We start from the raw sequence: 15914 nt of genomic DNA, 5'->3' as shown, positions 1-15914 counted from the left end.
TCACTAATTAACACAGAATAAAAGTAAGGTCTGATAGCCAGGGAGGACTGAAAAAAACAAAAAAAACTCCAGACAGCTGGAGAAAAAATTAAAATCTGCAGGGGTTCCTAGGCCACGAGACCACCCAGCCCCCTCTAGGCATTCTACCTAACATAAATGACCTCAGTCAGTCCTCATTATATTCAGGGTTCACATGGAAGAATTTGATGGTGATGGTCATGCGGACTTCTGGCCCTTAATCCATCAATGTAGGGACTGCACGGTGCTTTGCTTAGGTGGTGGTGACGCAGATCGCCACCACAGAAAACTGGAAAAAGAGCAGAAGAGAAAGTAGGGGTTAGTATGGATTTTGGAGCCACCATGAATAATAATGATAATTAATTGAATATACCGAGCATCAGGATTTAACTAAGATGAAGCTATGAGAAAGCCATGTTAAAGTAATGAGTTTCCAGCAGTGTTTTAAAGTGCTCCATTGTATTAGCCTGGCGAATTCCTATTGGCAAGCTATTCCAGATTTTAGGTGCATAACAGCAGAAGGCCGCCTCACTACACCACCATACAGGCACACTCACACATTAGGGGGTAATTTAGCATTGCCAATCCACTGAACCTGCATGTATTTGGATTATGGGAGGAAACTGTAGCACACAAAAGGAACAAATGGTGGGGGTGAACATGCAAGGGCACAGAATGCAAACCCTGGGCCCCTTACTGTGAAGCAGCATCACTACCACTTGTGCCACCATGCCACCCAAAATCAAGATGCACTTTTCATTTTCGTGTTACTTTATGAGATAATTCTTTTTTCCAAAATCAAGTTAGGTGTAGTCAAAAATGTAGAGGTTTCTGACAATCTGAGTTCCTTGAACTTTGTGCACTGAACAGAGCTTTCAATGAAATCTGTGTGCCCAAGACTCTGAAGGCATGTTCACCATTTGTATGAAGAAAGTAATCTGCAAAGGCGCAATAATGTATACCATTAATGTCAAATAATCATGTCAGGACTACGTCTGACCTGAATAAATAATAAAAAAAAAGATTTAGCCCCAAAACCATCAGAACCTCACAACAGTTCTAAGGTTTAGTGTAGATTCGGTGGGTTTCCAATTATTTGTAGGATTTGGAGGAGGATTCTGAAACACACAGGAAGCCAGTGAAGTGCAGCAAGCTAAGTGGTTTTGTATCCAACTAATGCTAAAAATGTGTATCTGCCTTCTCTGCTCATGAGTCTCTTTCTTTTATGTTACAACCAGTGGCAAGGCAATTGTAGGTCTGTGTGAAGTATCCACATTTTTGGGATAAAGCATATATGCAATTTTGGAAAGTACAGAGCATTCAGAAATTAAAGTTTAAATATTGAATATTACTTAGAGATTGTAATTATCATTTTTTTTTCAGCTTTAGTTTAAAGTGGAATGATACATGCACTGCATGGTAAAACTAAGCCCTTTAGACACTGAGCCTTAGCTCCAGACAGCATAATCATTCAGAAAGCTTATTACCTTGAATCTTGTCAGATGTCATTGATCATTTGTGTTTACTCATAACCACTAAAAGGAATGCCAGGCATTTAACAGTTTATACTTTTTTGGTGTGTTCATGTGCTTTTACTAATGCAGAAATCACAGTAAAACCTATTGAACATTCTTTAGAGCTAGTGAAAATATTTTTGTCATTGCAGATATGAAGGTTCACATCTCTTACTGAATAATGTCCAAGAGTGAACCACCTCATTTTCCCTTTTGGGATGAATCCAGATTTGGTCATTAGCATGAAAGAAGCACTGTCTTTAAAAAGACAGGTCTCAGGTACAATACTGACATTAATATCACAAAGAGGGATTAGTGAATGCATGGCATTAATAAAAAGAAAGGAACAAATGATTTTCTTAACTAAAGCCACACGATTTAAGGTCATAAGACAAACAGAGAGATTTTCTGTTTCTCAGTATAACGGCTTTTTTGAGGAAAACAAAATTACCCCATCTTGCATTAATACGGCTACGGTCAGTACTGTAACTGAAGACTATTGTTATCCTATTACTCTCATATTTCCGAGTTTTAATGAGTGCAGGCTGTAGCCATCTGGCATAGCCTAGGGTCCTGCACTTAATATCAGTTTTACAGTAATAATTTCTCAGGCCAGATCAATGAAATGACCTTATCTGGCATGTTATTAGCTTTCCTTTATATTGACTTGCTGAAGAAAATGCAAATTTGGAAACATTTAGACATTGTTCATCTCATGGGAAACCACGTTTTTTCATGTTTCATCCTAGAATCTTTAAAAAGTAGAGCATTAAAACAGGCCTGACATATTGTAGTGGTCTGTCATTTTATGTAAGAGAGAGATGGCGTGATTCTAAAGATAAGAATATGAAAAGTTGCCTGCCTCATACTGTAGATGAGAAGAACTGGATTGGCTAAGGCATTGGGGCTCCATGCCTTTTTGTTACTGAAACATTCATTTTATTGGTACAAATGAAGCAACATGAAGACACGTGGTTTTGAATGATATAAGGATGCATCTGCTGATCAGCATGATTAATTCACACTTTTATTGTACAGCAACCTCCCATGTAGAAATTCTGTCCTCTCCATTATTACTGGGTAGTAGTGTTATGATTATTTGTGTTATTAAGCAGAGGCCTTTCAAAAATATGAAATAATTGGAATACCGTACTTGTAGTTGGCTAAACAGCACAAACTGAAGGAGCTTTTGAGAACACAAACGTTGGTTAAGTAGTTTTTTTAGTTCCAGGAGTGCACACATGATTAGCAAAATATTTTTGGTTGGAAATTACATAGAAACAGTGAAAATGTTGGGGAAACACTGGATTTCCCATTTATTGTGCAAAATATTTCAAAAAGACTATCTCCTTAAAATGCATTTCACTGACCATGCAGGCTACTGCTGAGATGGAACAAATCCAGTTGCCTTCTTGGCTCATCATCTTTGCTCTTTCTGATGCTTGTTTCTCTATCTCAGTGTCCCTCACTTGTATAACAGTCATCACTGTAACTTCCCCTGTCATTTGTAGCCTCGATAGAATGTTTGGGGGTGGCCTGCAAGGTATGGCCATTAGAACATTAGAACACTCTAGACGAGAACAGGCCATTCAGCCCAACAAAGCTCGCCAGTCCTATCCACTTGTTTCCTCCAAGAAAACATCAAGTAGAGTTTTGAAACTCCCTAACGTCTTACTGTCTACCACACTACTTGGTAGCTTATTCCAAGTGTCTATCGTTCTTTGTGTAAAGTTTTGCAACATTGCATAATTATTAGGGAGAAAACCAATATGATGTCAAGTCTGTGGTGGGTGGCCCCATCACTTCCCTTGCCTCATTCAAAACGTTTCTCTGTACAGATGCCCCGATGAACATCCTTATGACAATATCAGCAAATGCAAAGTGAAAAGAGGGTTATAAAAGTCAGTGAGCAGAAGGATGGATGACTTAAATAGGTCAGAAGTGTTTGTGAAGGGCTTTAATTGAAAATATGACTGAATACCAGTAAACTGCATACAGTTCAGATGGCCATGGAAAGCTAATTTCACTGGTTAGCAAGAAATACGTAGGAAATGATGTTGGAGGATTGGGATGAAACTTAACGCTTGCAAGAAGTAAATAAGGGGATCATTTGGGCATTGGGTAAACCGAGGTTGTCAAAGAAATTGTGAGAAGATGGAAGTGCCTGTGGAGTAAATTTAGAGAGTGGAGGCATGAGGACCCATTATTGATCTTTGTAGCCCATGTGTAGAAGGCTTAATTCATCTGGAAGGAAAAGAGACAAAAGCATGGACAGCTGTTAAATGAACTTGAACGCAAGCATAAGAGTGTTAAAACAGAACCTTAGCAGCTTTAGAAAGCCAGTAGAGTTAGTGTTGTTGTAGCATGGGACTGAGTGGAGCAGCAGCATTATGGTTGTTTTTTGAGAGGTCAGATACCAGATACTTGCAGGGAGCTGAAGTAATCAAAGCAACAGATATCAAGAGAAAAAAACAAGGAGCAAGGTCCTGAACAAGAAGATTATTGGGATGGGCTGAAAGGAATTACTTCGCCGTCAGAAGGTTGTTATCAAAGAAGTAAAAGAGGGCAACGAAGAAATCAGATCAGAGGTGCTCAAAGGAGCACTGTGAAGATAGGAGTGCCTAGGGAATAAATGTAGAGAGAGAGAAGCGGTTATGGCCCAGCGTTGATCCTTGAGGTGCATGTGTGGAAATCTTTCAAGGTGAAGATGGTAAGTTATCTTATGAGACATCAATGTACTAGTCAGAAAGAAAATCTTCAACCTGTCCAGCACAGAAGCAGATGTAAAAAAAATACATGGAGAGAAGCCATAATCAGTGAGTGTATTAGTTGATAAGTGGTTAAAGAGAACAAAGAGTTTAAAACATCTGCTACTGAAATAGAGAAAACTCAGTAGAATGATTGTTGAAGATCTTGCAGGTAATTGTCCAAAAGACACAAGGAGACTAGATGGTAGAATATCCACTCCAGCATTTTGGTAAAAAAGATAGTCATTGGTGAAAAGTTCTCAATAGCAGTTGAATTGAAGGAAGACCTTTTGAGAATGGGAATCAAATAACCCGACCTAAAATCTAAAGGAACGGTACAGTGTGGAGTTGAAAAGGGAATTAAATAGATGAACGGAACTAAGTTAAGTGAGAAGTACTGAATTACATTAGTCATCTGGGAATGGGGTCAGTGTGCAAGTGGTGAGTTTCAGTTTGTTATTGGACATGGGAACAGAAGTCCAAATAAATGAGAAATCATTTAAGTTTTAAATTCTTTCTGGATATCAGCAACTTTTGAAATGAAAGAATGAATGTTATCAAATAAGGTGTATTTTGAATTAAAAGTGTCAGGAGGGTTAAAACGTATTTTAGGTACACAAGAGGTTTGTAAGTCCATTATCCACCACCATCCCAAATCTGTGACTTACCTCAAGGGTTACCTACTCCTGAAAACTTCCACCATTGACCTGAGCTAAGTCTCTCTTCTACTTGCTCCCCCTGTCGGCCCAGTTAAGATAGACAATATTTTTGATTAATAAATAAAAGAGCAAATGTCGAGAAGTGTAGATGTATATCACGCATGTAGCTCAGCACAATGAATCTGTCCCAAGGCATAAAGGCTTCAGGACTGCCAAGTCAGCACATATGAAATTATGCTCACTATCTAATGAATGCTAAAAGTAGAGATACAATGTGAAAATTTGCTTAAGTAAACGTTGAGGTTGCCTTTAGAACTTCAAAGTGGCATTCATATTGCATGTAAGAGCTCGTGTCCGGCAGGAAAGCTATGCATGAGTAGCATTCGTTTTCTGGGTCTTGCTGCTTTAACTAACACTTGTAAGTACTGCACGGGATCCGCCTTTTCTCCGTATTCTTTGGAATGCCTCCAACTGTGTCCATGGCAAACTGCCCTGGCAGTTTCTAAACACAACAATGTAGTGGCTCACATGTAATACCAGCAAGATATTTACAAATCAAAGTCTAGTGTCTGCAGAGATCTCAGCCATGGCCCAATTCTCCCTGTACACTTGGATCTGTTTTTTTTTCTTTGGCAGAATGTTTACTGCTTAGTTTTTTTCTTGCATCTTCTAATAAAGTTACATTCTTTAAATCTTCCTTAATACCAGTATATGCAATTTAAAAATGGATGGGTTCCTTGCATATAGACTTTTTCCAGTGAAGCTACAATGTCTTTGAATCCTGAGTGTCACTCTGTAAATCAGAAAGCAATAAAACAAAATGCAATCTTTAGAAAAGGAATAAAATGGTTTTGTAGGCCAAAAGTGGGTCAGTTTTTATCCTGCAAATGTAGTTACAGGCTTCTGAAGTCCTTGAACTGCGTTCTTGTTAATTGCTTGGAAAAATCTTTGCGAAAGTGGCTGCTCTGAAAGATGCTATATTAATTTAAAAGGGATTGATCTAAAAAAGGCTAGATATGTACATTGTGAATCATGGTGTTCTGCCTGAGGGACAGCTTAGCCGCCCTTCTTCACTGCCTGAAAGTGTTACATGTAGGAGAGAAAACTAAAATCTTATTTGTGTAAAAATGCAAGAATGTTTAAAATTTCTCTTTAAAAGTAAATTAGCATTCTAGATTTCTTTCATGTGTCAGATTTTGAGATTAGATCTTTGTGCCCCAAACCCCCCATGATCATTAGTTGGACACCCTTTGGTAATGCTGAATTATTTTTTTTAAATGTGCTTTCCAGTGCACTACTGTGAGCTCATCAGGCTCTTGCTGGGTAACTCAAGGACATTCTCGGAGTTGTCCCCAAGACACTCCTGTGTTGTCTTTGCTTTGTGCTTAGGGTCATTGTCCTGTTGTAAGGCGAGCCTTCAGTAGAGCACTGGATCTCTCCTGGACCTCCATTTAGACCTCCCTAAACTCTATCTACTCTCCACCATGCTTCACCGTTGGAACGATATTGCACATTTGATAAGCAGTGCCTGGCTTCCTTTAGCTATGATGCTAATCTTGGTTTCCTCAGACCATGGAAACTTGTTTCTCAGAGTCTTAAGATTTCTTCAGGTGCCTTTTCTCAAACTCCAGTGGCTTCTTTATGGCCACTCTGCCATAACATCTAGATTGGTAGAGTGTTGCAGTGATGGATTTCATTCTGGATGCTTCACTCATCTCCATACAGCTTCTCTGCAGCTCAGGATGAGTGACCACTGAGTTCTTAGGCATCTCTCTTACCAAGGCCCTTATCCCAAAAGTGCTTCGCTTGACCACGTGGCCCATTCTAGGAAGTGTCATTGTTATTTCAAACTTCATCCATTTATGAGTTTTGGAGGAAGCTGTGCTCTTGGAAAGCTTCAGTGCTGCAGTTTGTAGCCTTCCCCAATTGGTTTTTGCTCTGATATACATTGCTGTGGGGCCTTCTATAGTCAGATGTTTGTCTTTCCTAATCAGATCCAATCAATTGAATTTACCACAGGTGGGCACTAAGCAAAGTGTAGAAACCTCTCAGTGATGATCAATATCAAGGGATCCACTGGAGAAAAATATCAAGGGTCACAGAAATGAGATTGAATACTTGTTTATGTGTGATATTTTAGTTTTTTATTTTTGATTTGCAAAAATTTCTAAAATCTTGCTTTTGCTTTGTCATGCTTCTGTACTGAGTGCTGCTTGATGTGAGGGGAAAAAATTAAATGATTTTAGCACAAGGCTGCAAAATAGCAAAATGTGAAAAAAGTTGAGGGTTCTAAGTACTTTCTGAATCCAGTGTACATTACATACTGGCATTCTTTTCAACTTGTAGTTTATACTGTAGTTTTGCTGGAACCTTACGTTTATTAGACATAAAGGTTTAAAAATTACACTAAAATGAGGTGTATGATAATATTAATTCATTTGATCGTCCAAACAACACAATTTGAAATTGGGTTACGTGCTGTGATATCCAGTTTTAGAATTTTCTGCTTGCGTTAGCGCTGCTCGCACTGTTTATGTCCTCTTCTGCTTCACCAGACTGGCATGCACTTGGGCATAAGTGTGTCATTCAAATCTGCTGGTGTTCTTTCCTAGAAAGCGTAGCTGTCTGTTTGCAGGAGGCAGCTGCTTCAAGTGCAGGAGTTCAGGTCCCTCAGGGTTGTGGTCATGAGTGACCAGCGAATTAATGCAGTGACAGCAGGCTTGTAATGGTCTGTGCTGGTAAAGTGGGAACTGATTTGTTAAATGCATCTTTTCACTTAGCCGTCAATCTCCATCACTTAGTTCCATCCAAAATTTTTACTTAGGTGTCCGTCCCCATCTCCATCCTTGCCTATCGTCATGAGCTGCATCTTGTGGCAAAAACAATGAGATCATGAGAATGAACAGCCAGAATGATTGGTGTTACAGTGAATATCTCAAGAACGTGGAAGGATTTCTCAGTAGGCCAATAGATAGAGAGAAGCATAGAAAGAAGGCATTTGAGGTGGTTTGGACATGTAATATTAATTTGCCCTGTACACTTCACACAGGAAGTGATCAAGCAAGGACCGATGGGAGAATATGTAGTGGCACACACAGAAAAAAAAAAAAACAGAGGGATTATTGTTCTGGGAGTGCTTACAAGTTCCCTAAGCATATGGGAGCCGGACACTGTTACTGCAATAGGGTGATCTGATATGTCCATCTTGCTTTGGTACTCTTTTAGTTTCACCAGGATGAGGGGATGGAGATATAAGTGATGTGAGTTTATGTTGAGGTGTGAAATATAGGACCCCTCAAAGCCTAAAAATCAGTTGTAGGGGTTCCTTGAATATATATTTTACAAACATAATGTGGTAAATCACTCATTTCGTACTTAATGGTTTTGCAAAAAATTATTCTGGAATACAAATTTAAGAGGAAGGTAATTGATATTGGGTGTCCTTTTATCTTAGCTTGTTTTATCCTCAAAATGGCATCTTCTTGGCCAGGGGTTGCCAACTCCAGTCCTGGAGAACCACCGTGGCTGCAGGTTTTCATTCTTCCTTTTATTAATGAGTGCCCTGTTTGTGCTGCTAATTAACTTTCAATTTTAATTGAATTGCTTTTTTTAAGATTTGTTTCCCTTAATTTCTTTATCGTTCCTCTGAATTGCTTCATTTCCTTTCATAAATGGCATCCAAACAAAAATGAAATGTGAAGTGAGTGAGCCAACAGAAAACCAACTAAGTAAGGGCCTTAAACTCCAACCAATTTCCCTCCAACCAGCTGCATAATGAGGTGCCAATTCTTGTTGTTAATTAAACCCGTTCTTTAATTCTGTGGCTTGTTGCCGCTCTCATTGTGCAATAGCAGACATTTCCGAAATTATTGATTTTCTCATTCTAAGACCACTCTTATAATGTTTTGGAGACATGAGCTGATTGACATTCCTGAGACCTTCATCTTTCTTTATTTTCAGATATTGTATGATGGACACCAGTTCTTTTGGCTCATTTTGTATCTCATTATTCTTTGGCTGCTGATTAAGGAAAAAGAAACAATTAAGGGGTCTGAGTCTTTAGGAGCAAGTCAAATCAAATGAATTCAAAAGAAGTCAATTAGCAGCAAAAACAGGACACTCATTAAGAAAAGGGTTAGAATGAAAACCTGCAGCCACGGTGGTCCTCCCCTGTTCTAGGCTTCTGTGATCTTAATTAACTAGAATGTGGGGCTGGTCTTTGGCAGGGTGGTACTCTAGCCGATTGGTTCAAGGCACACAATCGCCTTAGTGCCAGTGATAAAATATCCTTCTTAGCTAGAGATGTAGCAAGATTCCAAAATTAAAAAAACAAAAGAAGGTTCTGTGCTTGTAAATTTTCAATTTACTTCTAAAAAAAATGAAAAGCTCAAAAATGAAAGTCACCCAAATCATGACATTTCAACCAAAATTGAGTGAGCATCAGCATTACTAATGCAGATTAAGTTAGTGGCTTCTGCTGTTCCGCAAACAACTGCATTCAGTATGTGTCATGAGAAATAACTGTTCTGTGTGATACTAATCAGATTTACAAGGTGAGTGACTTATGTTTGCAGATTGCATATCTGTGTGATGCAGTATGTCCACTTAAAATATGCACATCATAATTGCTGTCATTCTCTGTAGCCAACTTCTTGTATATCCCACAGTACTGTACAGAGTAAGATTGTAGTGTTCAGCCAGCAACAGAGCACTAACAGGACACCCTTATTACTATGGAGGATTTTGCACAGTGCTTTATATACAAATATTTCTTTGAAGCTTTTGCAAAATATTTTTTAGGGTTTTGTGTAGCGCATTCCTAGACACGTGACACTTAGTCTCATCTTCTCAGCAGCTTTTCCTGGTGATGGTTGTGGTGGCAGCAGGCCAAGTAGGTCAGCCCAGACTTTCCCCAGCTACAAATTCCAGCTCTTCATGGGAAAATGGCAGGTGTTCCCAAGCTGGTCGAGAGATATAATCCAACCCAGTGCTGGTGCTAGGTTATTTAGTAATAAGAATCTGATAAACCAACATCCATGAATTAGTAAGGTATACAGAGTAACTTAAAACTTGTTAAAATTGTTACCTGTCTCCTAACATGGAGCAGCTATATAAGGAAGGGAAGAGCCAACTCTTTTTTCTTAGGAGACTGCACTCCTTTATTGTGGGTCGTGATGTCCTTCACATCATCTACAACTCTGTGATGGCCTGTGTGATTTTCTACACTCTAGTGTGCTGGGTCAGTAACATCACCTCAACAGGTGTCCATCTAATGAATAAGCTAACTAAGAAGGCAGGCTTAATTTTTAGGATGCAAATAAAGAGAAAAGTGATGGCCATTATGAAAAGTGCAGCACTTCCTCTGTATGACACAATAACACTGAGTAATTTTAGCTGACAAATTATACAGCAGAATTGGGTCAAGAAAGGCTGCTGGGGCTCCTTCAAACCAACAGAAATACGCCTTTAGAATGGCTCACTGTGACATCATATTTTTATCTTTTGCCATTTCAGAAGTTTACTTTCTTTTTAGTAGTTCTGGTGTGTATTTGAGAGTTGTGGGTTTGATTCCACGTTAAATTTTAAAGGTTTCTGATCCAAACTAACAGTCAGAATCCTGCCGACTACGCGAGTTGTGGACACTAGGTGGCACTCTTCATCCTTAAACCCAACAGACAGACACACAGGACACAGGGTAAAAACACCAAAAAGTATTTTTATTCTCTTTCTTCTTGTACAGTGCCCTCCAAGCACCCCAGCCATGGATAAATAGGCACAAAACACAAATCTTCTCTCTCCGTGTCTACCTCTTCCTCCTCCTCAACACCTTCCAGCAAGCATTGTTCATCTCCTCCCAACTCTGGCTCGCCTGCTAGGTGTTCCGCAGTCCTTTATATAGTCCTTGACCCGGAAGTGCTTCTGCTGTTCTGTCCATGTGACCTGCCAGCACGTCTGGGTCAGATGGTGAATTGAAATTCTTTAATCAGCCCGGAAGTACTTCAGGATTTCCGTCCTCGTGATTCACTAGTATTTCCGGGCTAGGTGAGAACTTCGTCTCCCACCAACTTCCCACAGCGTCACCTGACGGCACACACAGTACCCAGCAGGACTGCGTTGCAGGACTCCATGTCCCATAGTGCCCTGTGGGAATCCAGGCACCGCTATATTCCAGGGAAGCTGCCATCTAGCGTCTTGGGGGTGGCAGTGTCTTACCCCATCCTCCCCTCTTGGGGGCATCCCGGCCAGGTTGAGCTGCCAGACGTCTCTTACACTATTTATCTATCTGTCTGTCTGTCGTATAGTGCCATTTCCTATCTGTCTATCATATAAATGCTCAAACAAAACTGCCATGTAGTCTTGAAGTTTGATCCAGAAAAGTGGACGATGCTTACTTTTGTGTGGTCTTTCTGGAAGACTCTGCTGCCTAGCAACTCAAAAGAAAAGCATATTCTTTAATGGATACATGCTGTGCCTGGCTGTAAATATGAGCCCAAATCAATTTTATAGACTTGTGAGTGAATGTTCAGGTCTTTTATCATGAAATATTGATTATTTGTTTCTTTTTTTAACTGATTCTGGTGATATATATATATATAATTTACGCTTTTCCTTTATGATGGAAATGTCTCCCTTTTATTACTTGCTTTCATCATAAAGGAGATTAAGCTTTATAATGAACAATTGTTTTTAAAATGAATCTAATATATACAGTATGTTTGGGTTGATGTTCACCAGTCAAAGGCAATTTGCCAACTCTGTAATGTTTATGTTGTCTTTAATTTTCTTACAGAACGCCCCATTACAGAAAACAACTTCAGCCTGAGACATTAGGCCACACACAATCATGAAAGTCTTTCAGAGGTATGTTTGATCTTTGTGGGGGTAACTTCTGTTTTCATTTGCAAACATTATAGAGCGTTACCATGTTATGTGATTGTCGTTTTTCTCTGTGCTGCCACAAGAAAATAATCTGGTATGATGCCACACACAGGGAAATAAAAGAAAGAATACATTTGTATAGTAAATTCACTACAATATCAGAGATCAAATTTTAACCCGCCGTGTCACAAGTGTAGTGTAGCCATCAAAGTATTAAAATAAAACTTGATGTGTTTTCCTTTTTTGGCATACATTTTAATTTCCCACTGTTTCAGAAACAGGTGATTCAAAGTTTTTTTTATTTTTTTTTTATTATTATTACTACAGATATGTCGAATTACCTGTTTTTGGTTAGTTATGGTATTCCCAGTGACTAATAATGCATTGCGCCCTGACAAATCCCAATCATACCACAGTCAAAGTCACAAGTCTTACTCATTCTTTTGTTTGGTCAAACAAAAACTAAAGCCCCTAATCTTTCTATATATACTGAGTTGCAGCCACATGATTGGCTGTTTTGCGAAGCCAAATGTTTATGCTAATAAGAAAGTGTACCTTAAAAAGTGGCTACTGACTGTATACGTGACTGTTAACCCAGACTTGCTATTTTTTGTTTTATAATTAAATTACTGTGTTTCTCTCAATGATTTTATTTCCACCTCATGATTTAGGACTTAAAATATGTATAACAAAACGCACTGCAGTTTTTGATCTAAGCTAGTAAACTCATCTTCCTAAAACTAAGAACTATAGATTCAATTTATATACTTGATAGTTATATTGAGGGGCTATGATGAATAATTATGAAGCACACCATGTAATTTTCAAGCAACACTGACTATCCTTTAACAGCCTATGGTTACCTGACCTGCTATTGTTATGTTGTGGGTGTCATAAACAAAAAGAGATTGATGCTCTTACACTGTTTGCTTTCAATAATGTGGCTGACAACAGGGGAACCAAGGAGGTCCTCATTTATTGGATTACTTACAGAACAAAACTACCAACTTAATTACCATAGACATATCTTTATATAGCAGAGAACATTTCAGAATAACAGTTGTAGCCACAGAGCTTTGAAAAATAAGAAATACAGTAATCCCTCCTCGATCGCGGGGGTTGCGTTCCAGAACCCCCCACGATAGATGAAAATCCGCGAAGTAGAAACCATATGTTTGCATGGCTATTTTTATATATTTTAAGCCCTTATAAACTCTCCCACACTGTTAACATTATTAGAGCCCTCTAGACATGAAATAACACCCTTTAGTCAAAAGTTTAAACTGTGCTCCATGACAAGACAGAGATGACAGTTCTTTCTCACAATTAAAAGAATGCAAACATATCTTCTCTTCCAAGGAGCGCCGTCAGGAACAGAGAATGTCAAAGAGAGCGAGATAAAAGCAAACAATCAAAAAATCAATACGTGCTTTTAAGTACGCCTAAGCACTGCGATAAAGCTGCATTTTGTAGAGGAGCGTCTGTATCCTTTAGGCAAACAGCCTCTGTGCAAACAGCCCCTCGGCTCACACCCCATCCGTTAGGCGCAGAGAATGTCAGAGAGGGAGAGGGTGAGAGAGAAAGAAAGAGAGAGAAGCAAACAATCAAGCACCGCGCGGGAAGCATATCTTATATCATTGAGGCGTTTTAGTTAATATGTAATACATGCTCTGATTGGGTAACTTCTAAGCCATCCGCCAATAGCGTCCCTTGTATGAAATCAACTGGGCAAAGCAACTGAGGAAGCATGTATCATAAATTAAAAGACCCATTGTCCGCAGAAATCCGCGAATCAGCGAAAAGTCCGTGATATATATTTAGATATGCTTACATTTAACATTTAAAATCCGCGATAGAGTGAAGCCATGAAAGTCGAAGCGCAATATAGCGAGGGATTACTGTATTTCATAAAATTGATCACAGATACAGTAGTAGCGGTATTGTCATTTCTATAGAGTACAGGGAAATTCATAACCTTCATGTCTAAGCAACACATCACCACTCTCCGGTATCATGATAAATTACTAATTTTATTTAATAAAAAACACATCTAATCACCTTTGGATAATTGTAGAAGAAACCCTGAGAAAAACACCAGTATGTTTATCAAGTCTACTAGATTTTTCATGAATGAAACATTGCTACACGGCTAGAGCTACAGAAGTTATTTGTTTCCTCCATACAGTAGAGTCCTTAGCATGAATTAGTAAAGCAATTCCAAGCTAAAGATAATTGTTCATGTGTGTTTTTAGTTGTTCTCGTTCACCTTCAATAGCAGATGTTTGTGTTTGGAAATTGATCATAGAAGGCACAACAGATGTGTTCCCTTTTCTTCAGTTGGTAGCTGTTCCTCACCATAGCAGCAAACTCTTCAGGGTGATTTATGCTTAATGCGGTGTGGAAGCTGTTAAATACACCATAGCAGCTGGGCATTGGGAATCTTTATCACTGCAGAAACTCCTTCCATCTTTGCTTTCTGCCTGCTCATCCATTAGAGCAATCCTCAACAGTGTCACTCACAGATAGAATGCCTAATGTACTTCAGATTTTTACTTTATGTGAAGACAATGATAGAAAAGCTGCTGCCTGAGTCAAGCATTGATTATATATTATAAAGAAGGTATGAAAGTTTAGGTAATTCTTTCACCTGTTCAACCTAGTTCTACCTAGTTACCTGTTCATGTGTGCCGTAAGTAACAATATGGCACTCAGACTGCAGATGACAGAACAATTCCACCAATTCACCCTTCCTTTAATGGTTGTATTTATTGGCATAAAGTTGTGAGATACACATGCTGTGTTTCATTATTCTTCTTGCCCTGTAGATTTTTATAGATAATGTCAGAGGGGAAAATGACAATCTTCCACCTATAAACATAACATAATATACTCAGCCAATTTGGAATTGTCTGACAACCCAAGCAGATATTTACATGTAGATTACACAAAGATGGCAACCAAATTTGAGATTAGATTCCAGAATGCTAAATCTGTGAGGAAGTTGCAGTACCAACTTTACCACCCCGGTATATTGATCTGTAAAATATATTTAAAATGCCCTTTTTATTTTTGAACACCATACCATCTCTCTCTTTCACTATCTGTTTATTATAAATTAAACTAACAATGTGTTTACTATTAACACTTTCAACAGCAGTGTTGCCTGTTTTAGGATGTGTCCCTACATAGGAGCCAATCTCCTCTTTTATCTTTCCATGCTATTCAGCAATATTAATGGAGCAGTTGAGCCTTCAACACTGAGATTATTGAAAACAGAAACATTATTGCCTAGGAGTTTCCTGTCACAAAGCTGCAATGTTTCATTGTGGACTTTTTCTGCAGATGAAGGGACTAATTCCTCTGGGTACAAGCACTTTGTCTTGCAATAGGAAGGGTAGAATTGTTTTCACAGCTAGCACAAGCTCAACAAACCTCACACTGTTAGGATGTTTGCCTGGACCCCAGATGACCTCTAGCAAGACCCTCAAAATGGTTAAAGAAAGCCTTCTGTTGTTAAACTGTTTTTTTTTTTTATTCTGTCTGGGTAACCACTTAATATATTCTTTGTTATATATCCCTCTTCTTCCGATCATGGGATTGTCAAAAGTTTAAAAACGAATGCATGGATGTATCTGTGGAGAATGTCTTCAGTGTAACAGCTGGTGTGGGCAATAATAATAATTCCTCCGGTCTCTCTTATATTTTTCTCAGCCGCAGGCCTAATTTTATGGCTTTTTATAAGCCTTTGGGGGCGTAAAAAGGGAAATTTATTTCTCCTGTAGCTTTAACAGTACTGGCCTTGTGTTAACTGTTACAGCCTGCACAGAGATCTAACAACAAACAGTACCTCATTAGCTGACCTCCCAGCTCAAATATTATTAATTCAGTCTCTCTGAGTAGTTACTAAAATCTGCATTGATTGGTGCCTGTTTTTTAATGTTAGGAACAAAGCTTTTGTTTTGTAAAGACTTGTCTCAGCTTTTGTTTTATCATTGACTTTGTTGCCAGTTTACTAAAGGCAGTGGCCTTATTTTTTTAATTGTTAGCAGTATGCTGTGAACTGTATTATATCTTTTGTTTTCTGACATATTTAAAGA

General features: G+C 38.7%; 1 long non-coding RNA gene across 1 annotated transcript in view; it reads left to right on the top strand.

Moving 5' to 3' along the window:
* Positions 1 to 15914, top strand: part of LOC120532930 — a 40097-nt gene that overhangs the window by 16016 nt on the left and 8167 nt on the right. Inside the window, exon 3 of the long non-coding RNA XR_005634411.1 lies at positions 11729 to 11799. This is a non-coding gene — a long non-coding RNA (uncharacterized LOC120532930). The remainder of the gene's footprint in view (positions 1 to 11728; positions 11800 to 15914) is intronic.

This window comes from Polypterus senegalus, chromosome 7 (assembly GCF_016835505.1).
Source record: "Polypterus senegalus isolate Bchr_013 chromosome 7, ASM1683550v1, whole genome shotgun sequence".
NCBI classification, from domain to species: domain Eukaryota; kingdom Metazoa; phylum Chordata; class Cladistia; order Polypteriformes; family Polypteridae; genus Polypterus; species Polypterus senegalus.
This window is presented reverse-complemented; position numbering and strand designations above follow the sequence as displayed.